Source organism: Calidris pugnax, unplaced genomic scaffold (assembly GCF_001431845.1).
Source record: "Calidris pugnax isolate Ruff unplaced genomic scaffold, ASM143184v1 scaffold7, whole genome shotgun sequence".
NCBI classification, from domain to species: domain Eukaryota; kingdom Metazoa; phylum Chordata; class Aves; order Charadriiformes; family Scolopacidae; genus Calidris; species Calidris pugnax.
In genome coordinates, this window is record NW_015090762.1 from 719,245 (window position 1) to 729,923 (window position 10,679).

General features: G+C 56.9%; 1 long non-coding RNA gene across 1 annotated transcript; it reads right to left on the reverse strand.

The window, feature by feature from the left end:
• Nucleotides 1-6,892: 6,892 nt before the first annotated feature.
• Nucleotides 6,893-10,221, reverse strand: LOC106885768. The gene is made up of 2 exons (XR_001411501.1): nt 9,393-10,221; nt 6,893-7,889 (listed from the first exon to the last, which is right to left on the reverse strand). It is a non-coding gene; the product is annotated as an uncharacterized LOC106885768 (long non-coding RNA).
• Between the last annotated feature and the right edge of the window lie 458 nt (nt 10,222-10,679).

The following is a 10,679-nucleotide window of genomic DNA, read 5'->3' on the forward strand; positions in this document are numbered from 1 at the left end:
GGAGAGGCTGAGGGAGCTGGGGTTATTCAGCCTGGAGAAGAGGAGGCTGAGGGGAGACCTTATTGCCCTCTCCAACTCCCTGAAAGGAGGGTGTAGAGAGGTGGGGGTCGGTCTCTTCTCCTAAGTCACAGGTGATGGGACAAGAGGAAATGGCCTCAAGTTACACCAGGGCAGGTTCAGGCTGGAGATTAGGAAAAATTTATTCACGGAAAGGGTTATCAGCCATTGGAATGGGCTGCCCAGGGAGGGGGTTGAGGCACCATCCCTGGAGGTGTTCAAAAGACGGGTTGATGTTGTGCTGGGAGATATGGTTTAGTGATGGTGTTGCTTTTTGTTTGTTGTGTGGGTGTTTATTTTTTGTCAAAATTAGGTTGACGGTTGGACAAGATGATCTTTAAGGTCCCTTCCAACCTAGAAGATTCTGTGATTCCACATGATGATAACTAAAAATCTTAGCTTGGAGGGTTGCCTGTTAAGCCTGGCTTTAGGGGTATTGCCTTCCATCAGTGGGACATCTCAGGAATAAGTGGCCACTCCAATGGCCCTGCCTCAGGAGGGGTCACAGCCAGCTGAAGGCACCCTCTCCAATGGTCTCCAGAGGGTGCTTCACAGACACCCTCCAGGTGCTGAATGGCTCTACAGACACTGGAGAGAAAATCAGTGTTCAGCACCTGAATTGGCATCAAACCACAGATCTATGAAGTTTTTCCCGAGTATTTAAGGCATCTTCTTGTTGTATTTCCTTCCTACACCCATGTATATGCCCTGCATACTGTCCTCTCCATGCGCAGATTCTTCCTTCAGGGACTGCCTGTCTCTGCTGCGCTGCTGCCCACATCCTGCACCCGACCTTGGTGATGGCATCCAGCTGGAGAAAGAACTCACCAGCAGAGCTACTGCCCAGCAGCCCTGCATCGGCAGCTTTTGCCTGCTGTGTTTGTCCAGGAGAAGGTGGAGCTGTTGTTCCCCATGATGACTGTGGACAGGACAGAGAGTAAATGCCCTTGGTCCTGCTGGAGCTGTGACAGACTGGTGGCTGCCTTCATCTGCTGGCTTGAGCAGCACTGAAATGCAAGGAGAGATGCTTTGAGGTGAAAAGCAAGGAGATGCCAACAAGCAAATAATGGAGCACGTTTTTAGAGCAGAGCCTGGAGGTTGTTACCCAGAGGTGACTCAGGGTTTTCCTTGTGGGAAGATGCTGTGAGGAAAGGACTGGTTCAAAGCCAACCGAGAGCTTCTGGATTTGGCCCAGACATTCAGGTGTCACCATGCAACACTTCAGCTATTGTTTGAACACTGCCTGGAGCTCTTGGCTCTGTGAGCTGTGTTATGTGCCATCCAGCCTCCTGCAGCCCATCTGTTCCAGCTCTCGGCCGTCGGGGCTGCAGAAGACCTGTCCTCCACGACCTTTGGACTCTCCTGTACCTGTCCGGGCTCTGCAGCACCCCAGGGCAGTGACTCTCAGCATTTAATCACAGCATGGTTTGGATTGGAAAGGACCTCAAAGCCCATCCAGTGCCACCCCCTGCCCTGGGCAGAGACACCTCCCACCACACCAGCTTGCTCCAAGCCCCCTCCAACCTGCCCTTGAACCCCTCCAGGGATGGGGCAGCCACAGCTTCTCAGGGCAACCTGGGCCAGGCTCTCACCACCCTCCCACCAAACAAGTTCTTCCCCACATCTCAGTGACTCAGGGTTTTCCTTGTGGGAAGATGCTGTGAGGAAAGGACTGGTTCAAAGCCAACCGAGAGCTTCTGGATTTGGCCCAGACATTCAGGTGTCACCATGCAACACTTCAGCTATTGTTTGAACCCTGCCTGGAGCTCTTGGCTCTGTGAGCTGTGTTATGTGCCATCCAGCCTCCTGCAGCCCATCTGTTCCAGCTCTCGGCCGTCGGGGCTGCAGAAGACCTGTCCTCCACGACCTTTGGACTCTCCTGTACCTGTCCGGGCTCTGCAGCACCCCAGGGCAGTGACTCTCAGCATTTAATCACAGCATGGTTTGGATTGGAAAGGACCTCAAAGCCCATCCAGTGCCACCCCCTGCCCTGGGCAGAGACACCTCCCACCACACCAGCTTGCTCCAAGCCCCCTCCAACCTGCCCTTGAACCCCTCCAGGGATGGGGCAGCCACAGCTTCTCGGGGCAACCTGGGCCAGGCTCTCACCACCCTCCCACCAAACAAGTTCTTCCCCACAGCTCAGCTCCATCTCCCCTCTTGCAGGGTCAAACCCTTCCCCCTCCTCCTGTGGCTCCCCTCCCTGATCACGAGTCCCTCCCAGCTTTCCTGTAGGCTGTCTTCAAGTACTGGAAGGTGTTAGAAGGTGTCCCCAGAGCCTCCTCTTCTCCATATAGTGCCTGGAGAAGAGGAGGCTCTGGGGAGACCATAGACCTCCTTGCAGTCCCTAAAGGGGCTCCAGGAAAGCTCCAACCCAAACCATACTGTGATTCTATGAATGCGAAGAAAAAGTCCCTTTAGTTTGTTGTAAATCTACTCTCTGGGCAAATTCCCGGTGTGCCCCCAGTTCTTGTGTCAGGAGCAGCAGGGGACGATTGCTCATTTGTTGTGTCCCCGTTTTCTGATTTCAGATCCTCGGCTTTGTCCCCCCTCCATCACCCTCCTCTGGCCACGGGGCGGTTTCAGCTGTGCAGCCAGCCCAGGAGCCGTCCGTTCATCCCCGTTGCTACGGTAACACCCACATCCATCCATCTCTGAACGGCACCCACCCTGTGGGCGGGGGGGTCCCCAGGCAGTGCCTGGCACCCCGTGGGGACCGGGGATGTCCCCCCCTCCGGCCGTGGAGGCAGAGGAGCTGCGGGGCTCTGACAGTGCTCCTCTGTGCCAAGCTTACAGGGCCAGAGCTCAGCCCATCTGAGCACCTCCCCGTCCTCCCCGTGCTGGGAGAAGCCAGTCACCAGTTTCTCCAGGCCACCAGCTTGGTGCTGTCCTTCACCCCAGCGTCCCCGTGGCAGGACCAGCCCTTGCACGCAGCAGCCATCCCCGGTATGATGAGCACGAGGCGTGGGGCGATGCCTGGACATGTTTGCCCCCTCCTACCTCCTCAGTCCCGTGGCCTTGACACCAGTGGAGCTGTTGGAGCTGCACCATTAGCCACACTGGGCTGTGGGCGTTAGCTGGCTGCTGGACCTGGCTCTGCAGGGGCTGGGTGCTCGCGGCAGGTTGCCACCTGCTGCAGACTCAGCAGGCTGATAGAATCATGGCATCACAGAATCATTTAGGTTGGAAAAGATCATCGAGTCCAACCATAAACTGAGCACTGCAAAGCCCACCACTAACCATGTCCCTCAGCGCCACATCTACCCACCGTTTAAATCCCTCCAGGGATGGTGACTCCACCCCTTCCCTGGGCAGCCCATTCCAAGGCTCGACAACCCTTTTGGTGAACAAATTTTTCCTAATATCCATCCTAAACCTCCCCTGGCACAATTTGAGGCTGTTTCCTCTTGTGCTGTTACCTGAGCTGAGTTACAAGAGACTGACACACCTGGTACATCCTCCATTCAGTACCTGTTCCTTAGGAGAAGAGACTGACACACCTGGTACATCCTCCATTCAGTAGAGAGCGAGAAGGTCTCACCTCAGCCTCCTTTTCTCCAGGCTGAACACCCCCAGCTCCCTCAGCTGCTGCTCAGAAGATACTGATCAAAATTACACACTGATCTCAGTGCCACTGTGACCCCCAGAGAGACGTTCCTCCCAGGAACATCTGGTCTTACTGCTGCCCACAGACTGCAGAGGGTGCTGCTGGCTGAGCCACTCTCCTTCTTCACCCACACCTCTGCCACCAGCCCCCAGCAGGTGCTCTCGGGGTCCCTGCTCTGCACAGCTCAGCTCAGCACCTCCGGCCCTCCCTCCTCTGTCTCATCCCTTTTAAAAGTCAGTTTGCTCAGGGCTTACAGCCACCCCACTACACTCGTCTCCTCAGCAAACTCCTTACCCCAGGGACTCACTGATTTCTCTGCTCAGGCAGAGCGGAGGTGAAGGCAATGGTGGTGTGATGAGCAAAGACCCACCAGCTCCACCCGGGGATCTCTAAGGAAGGGGCACCTCTTGCCTCCCAGTGGTTGACCAACGGCTTCAAGAAGGAGAGGATCATTCACCTTGGCACAGACTGGTGAGGTCCATGTTTTCAGCCAAACCTGGAAGGAAAGTGGAGCTGTGGCAGCACAACGCTCGTCATTCCAAACAGGCAATGCGTGGAGCAGAGGGGGGTATGAACAGCTCCCCAGGGGTACAGCTGAAGCCAGAGCTGCAGGGCAAGTGCCATCCAGGGTTGGATAAGTTACCAAAGCAGCCCAGGGCACCAGCACCAAATCATAGAATCACAGAATGGTTTGGGTTGGAAGGGACCTTAAAAATCATTGAGTTCCAACCCCCCTGCCCTGGGCAGGGACACCTCCCACCACACCAGCTTGCTCCAAGCCCCATCCAGCCTGGCCTTGAACCCCTCCAGGGATGGGGCAGCCACAGCTTCTCGGGGCAACCTGGGCCAGGCTCTCACCACATTCACAGGAAAGAATTTCTTCCTGGTATCCAATCTAAATCTCCCCTCTTCCAATTTAAAACCGTTGCCCTTTGTCCTGTCCCTGCACTCCCTGACAAAGCTCCCCACTCCCCAGCTCTCCTGTAGCCCCTTCAGATACTGGAAGGCTGCTCTAAGGTCTCCCCAGAGTCTTCTCTTCTCCAGGCTGAACAACCCCAGCTCTCTCAGCCTGTCCTCATAGGAGAGGTGCTCCAGCCCTCCAATCATCTTTGTGATGGAGGACCACTGGCCCCGTTCCAACAGGTCCATGTCCTTCCTGTGCTGAGGACTCTAAAACTGGACCCAGTGCTCCAGGTGGGGTCTCACAAGCGCAGAGGGGTAGAATCCCCTCCCTGGCCCTGCTGGCCACGCTTCTCCTGATGCAGCCCAGGCTGGGGTTGGCTCTCTGGGCTGCCAGTGCGCTCTGCTGGCTCCTGTTGAGCTTCTCATCCACCAACACCCCCAAGTCCTTCTCCTCACGGCTGCTCTCCAGCCATTCTCCACCCAACCTGTATTTGTGCCTGGGGTTGCCACGTCCCAGGTGCAGGACCTTGCACTTGGCTTGGTTGAACTTCATGCGATTCGCACAAGCCCACCTCTCCAGCCTGTCCAGGTCCCTCTGGATGGCATCCCTTCCCTCCAGTGTGTCGACTGCACCACACAGCTTGGTGTCATCAGCAAACTTGCTGAGGGTGCCCTTGATCCCACTGTCCATGTCTCCAACAAAGATGTTAAACAGCACTGGTCCCAGTACCAACCCCTGCGGAACAGCACTTGTCACTGGTCACCACTTGGACATTGAGCTATTGACTGCATCCCTTTGAGTGCAGCCATCATAGAATTGTCTAGGTTGGAAGGGACCTTTCAGATCATCTAGTCCAACCATAACTGATGTGTAACCCATGTTTCTCCTCCCTGCAGCTCTGACTTTGGGGTGCAGAAGGAAGCAGACAGGATCTGGGCAGAATCCTGGGGCCTTTCCTCACCCCAGAGGCTCCAAGAAGAGGAGGAGCTGACACATCCCGGGCTCAGCACACGGTACAGAGTCCTCAAAGACATGAGAACAGGTCCCTTGTCCATAGCCATTATCGTCCTTCCCAGCTGTGAGAGGCTGGTAGGAAACAGCCAGAGAAGCAGAATGTCAGCGGCCGCCTGCTGTCTGCATGGCTTCCCAGCAGCACTTCCCTGCTTCTCCTTTGAGATGACTCCTGCACCAGAGCTGTCCTCCTGCCTGAAGCCACGGAGGAGGCAAAAGGGTCAAAGTTTCTTATTCTACAGGTAGCAGCAGATGGTCTGTCATAGAATCATAGAATCACAGAATTGCCCAGGCTGGAAGGGACCTCCAAAGGCCATCTAGTCCGACCCCCCCGCAGTCAGCAGGGACACCCCCAACTAGACCAGGTTGCCCAGGGCCTCGTCGAGCCTCTCCTTGAATATCTCCAGGGAAGGGGCCTCAACCACCTCCCTGGGCAACCTGTTCCAGTGCTCCACCACCCTCACAGTGAAGAACCCTCTCCTCATCTCCAGTCTAAATCTGACAGGCTCTCCCCAGCCTTCCTGTAGGCCCCCTCAGGTACTGGAAGGCTGCTATTAGGTCTCCCTGGAGCCTCCTCTTCTCCAGGCTGAACAACCCCAGCTCCCTCAGCCTGTCCTCGGAGCAGAGGTGCTCCATCCCCCTGATCATCCTTGTGGCCCTCCTCTGGACCCGCTCCATTAGGTCCATGTCCTTCTTATATTGAGGGCTCCAGACCTGCACACAATACTGGGGATGCACCCCCTCATGCTGAGCTCTGTGCCAGCATGGTGGCAGCCTGAGAAGTCCTTGTGTGCCTCCAGACGCTGCGGAGCCCAGTGCTGAGGGCACCGTTGGAGCTCGTAGCTCCTGGTGTGCAGAGGAGCAGGAGAAGGTGCTTTCCATCACATCCACTTTCTGCCCCCACTGTGGCTGTGCTTTGGCTGCAGCCGGAGCATGGAGGGTGGCAGGAGGGAAAGTCCCAACCAGATTGGGGTGCTGTGCTGAGCTGTGGTGCCCTCAGCCACAAAGCTGTGGGGTTCAGTGTCTGGAGAGGGTTTCCTATGGGGGTGAAAGATGCTGGGGCCAGGAAGGTCTCTGATGTTTAGGTGTTCAGTCACAAGGCCCTCGTGTCTCAATATGGCTGGGGACAGTGTGCCGGGGCTGTACCCCCACGCAGCATTTCTCCATGTCCCCTCCCTGCTTGGAACTTCCCCATGTTATGGTCTGAGAAACCCACAACAATTTACTGTCATTTAGACAAACATTTTATCACTCAATAACCCCTTCCTGGTCAGGGAAAGGGGTATTGGGGAAAAAATAAAGAAACCCAAGGGTTGAAATATAAACAGATTTAATAGAATCAGACTAGATCATTAACATCAATAACACTAAAGAGCCAATATTGATCCCGATACCAATATAAAACACCCCAGGACTGTCCCCAGCCCATTCCCCAGCAGAAGCCGTGCACTCCCTGCAGGCACAGCCAGTGTGGGACCCTGCGAGCGCTGGGGCTTCGGGAGGAAGGGAAGGGCTCAGGGCTCCGGCACCGGGACAAGGAGTTCTCAGGATGGCAGCCACTAAGGGGGAAAGAGAGAGAGAGAACTCCTCAGGAAACTTTCTAATTGATATATTGAACGTTTCATTCATGGTATGAAATAACCCTGTTGGCAGCTTGGGTCAAGTGTCCAGGTCTTGATCCTCCTTATCCCTACACCTGAGGATCTGGAAAACACTGAAGTGCAGTTTTCTCAGGCATTAGAAGAGAAATTATCCCTGTGTCACTCAAACCAAGACACCCGCCCGCTCCCCTGCCCACATAGTTTGTATTCCTGGGCACCTCCGGCCCACCTGAGCACCTGGGCACCAACGTCCAAAGCTGGTGGCTTTGGGCGAGGCGAATTGTTTCAGGATGAATCTGCGTTTTTTCCACATCCTGAATGAGGAATCCTGGATTGACGCAGGTTCGGTGACGTTCCATCCGGCTTCCAAATCGACCTGGTTTCCCTGCTGGCAGAAGAGCTGCCCGGGGCGGTTCGTGGAGCTGCAGGACCAGTCCAACTGCTCTGGGGAATTGTCATCACCCTGTCCCCACCTAAGGGTCACTAGCCTCCCACATCCAGGAGGACACTGCAGTGCTCCATGGGTCTTCCCTACTCAAGAGGAAGTTTGGATGTGATCCACCACTCCATCATCCTTTCTCCCTGTACGTCCCAAGGACCCTTCTGTCCCTTCCCGTTGGCAGTAGATCTCATCTCCACAGCTTGAGTCTGCAGTTCTTGGAGAGCGGTGGCCCGTTTCAAATGAAGCACTCAAAACACTCCTCAGCTTCTGGAAAGAAAAGGACATTCTTTTCAGAACAGGCTGAATTGCCAAAATGTGTGCAGGGCAAGTGGCAGCTTTTCCCAGGGGCCAGGGTTGACCCCTGATGTCCACGTCAGGAAAAGCAGCAGCTCTCCATGCCCCAAGGGCCGCCTCTCCATGCTGTGATGGAAACACCCTGCTGAGAACACATCGCCTTTGGAATCTTACAGCCCTACTCTGCTTAAATACCATGGCTCTCGATCCCCCTGCAGCCAGGAAATCATGGATCTGCTGGATCTGTATCCAGCATGACCACAAGATCGCATCTGCCAACTCAGAGCATGAGGTGGTGTTTCTGGACAGCTCTGTGGTTTCTCCAGAGGCTGAGGGACAGCCTGTCCCAGCCCTGCAGACACAGCAAGCAGGCTGCATCCCACAGCAGGCTGGGGATCTGCCAGCTTTGCGTTTGTGCCAGTGGCTGCAGCAATTTTGACCCAAACCCAGACTTATCCTGACACCAGATCCTGGTGTTACCTTTGAACTGGTCCTTTGGATGGGTCGCTTGAGGGTGGGAGGTGGCCTGTGTGTAAGGTACTGCTTCCTCAGCCAGGTAACCATAGAGTCACAGACTGGTTTGGGTTGGAAGGGGCCTTAAAGCCCCCCCAGTCCCACCCCCTGCCCTGGGCAGGGACACCTCACACCACACCAGGTTGCTCCAAGCCCCCTCCAACCTGCCCTCCAGGGATGGGGCAACCACAGCTTCTCGGGGCAACCTGGGCCAGGCTCTCACCACCCTCACACCAAACAAGTTCTTCTCCACATCTCAGCTCCATCTCCCCTCTTGCAGTGTCAAACCCTTCCCCCTCCTCCTGTGGCTCCCCTCCCTCACCCAGAGTCCCTCCCCATCTCTCCTGGAGCCCCTTGAGGGACTGGAAGGGGCTCCAAGGTCTCCCTGGAGCCTTCTCTTCTCCAGGCTGAATCCCGCCAACTCTCTCAGCCCCCCCTCCCAGCAGAGGGGCTCCAGCCCTCCCAGCATCTTCGGGGCCTCCCCTGACACCCCAGAGCTGACACAGGCCTGTGCCCACCTTGCACTCTGCAGCTCTGCCCTCCTCCTGCATCTCCTCTGCAGTCCCACTCTGTACAGGGAGGCAGCAGATCTGGACAAGCCTCCCCCCTCCATGGGTGTCCTCTCATCCATCCTCACCAGTGCCAGGCCTTAAAAGTCTGGCCCTGGTGGTCCCACTGCCTTTCTCATCACCAGACCATAGTTTGCTTTGTGTAGGGATATAATTAATAACTGGTGACGTGCTGGACCAGTGGGCACAGTCCCCAGTGCTGGAGATATTACCGGGCTCGGACACGCTGTGCACAGAAGTAAAGGCTGCCTGGGGATGTCACAGCCATCGTGCCACTGCTTCATGCTGGCTCCTGCCCCCGAGGATGGAGCTGGCACCACCGGAGCCCAGGCTGGCACCCGGCACTTTGCCAAGGTTCCTCCTGGAAAGTGAAGCCCCCCTCTCCCCAGCTCACCTGACCTCACAGCAGGTCAAGGGCAGGCCTTCTCATCAGCCCTCCAGGGCCTACGGGTTCTTCGCAGAGGTCGCTAATTCACAGGTAACCAAGTAACCAGGCATGTGCGGCGTCAGCATTTTAATCAGCTAGAGCTCATTAGCACTTTTATGGCCCTGAATGCAGAGTCCTATAAAATCAGTCCTCTTTGAGAGCACATCGGGGATAATTTCTTGGTTGCTGGTGTTCTGATGTCCCAAATCCCTGTCAGACTATACTCAATGTGATTTAATACCGCAACATGGTCTCGATTTCCGCACCCCCAGCCTGCCCGAGGCGCGTGAACTCACTGTGTCCTCAGAGGGTATTTCAGCGTGACTTTCCGGCCCTCCTGCGAGCTCTCCTCACCCGGGCCCCGCAGGGACGGCCCCGTGTCACAGCCGGAGGGTGCCATGGGTGGCTCAGCCACCAACTCCCTCGGCTCCCGCCATCTCCCGCCGTCCCTCGGGCAGGCGCTTCGCCATGGGCAGTGCCACAGCCAGCCCCCTCAGGCTCCTGGGCACCGACTCATTGACACACCGCCCCTACTTCATTTTTACTCTTTTACGACTGACCAGGGCCCGCGAGACTTGATCCCGGCGGGGTATAAAGTTTATTTTCCATCTTATTTTTAGGAGTCTCAGGAATGCATTGCCAGCGGGCCCGGAGAGAACGCTGCTGTGAACACACACCGCTCGAGATGCCTCTTCCCTACTGTACAGCTATTAGAAAAGCAGTGTAGGAGCCTTCCCTCTCCACCGGCCCGAGCTTCTTCCTCCCGGGCCTCCGCTCCCCGCCGCGCTCCTCTCCGCAGACGAGATGGCGGCTCACACCCCTCACGGTTACTCGCCGTTGCGGGGCTTCTCATTGGGCTGTGCCGCTGCCCATCAAGGAACGACGACGTTGATTCGTGGGTGCCGCACGGGGCGGGGCAGGCGCCCATCGCCATAAGCTGTTTGGCGAGGCCCCGCCCCCCCGCTCCCGTTGCCTAGCAACCGCAGGACTCTGGCGGCCGGGTGGGCCGCGGGCTGTGGGAGCGGGGCCGGGACCTGGGGCAGGACCAGGAGCGGAGCCGGGGCTGGCGCCGGAACCGAGTGCGCTGCAGGGACCGGAGGCAGCACGGGACCGACACCTCCCGGGAGCCGACCCCCGAGATACCCCCGACCCCCCGGGATCCTCCCCGAGATCCCCCTTGGGCCCCTGTCCTCCCAGGCCTCGGGCCTCTCCTCACATACCCCCCGCATCCTCCTGCCTCCGGCCCCCCGAGCC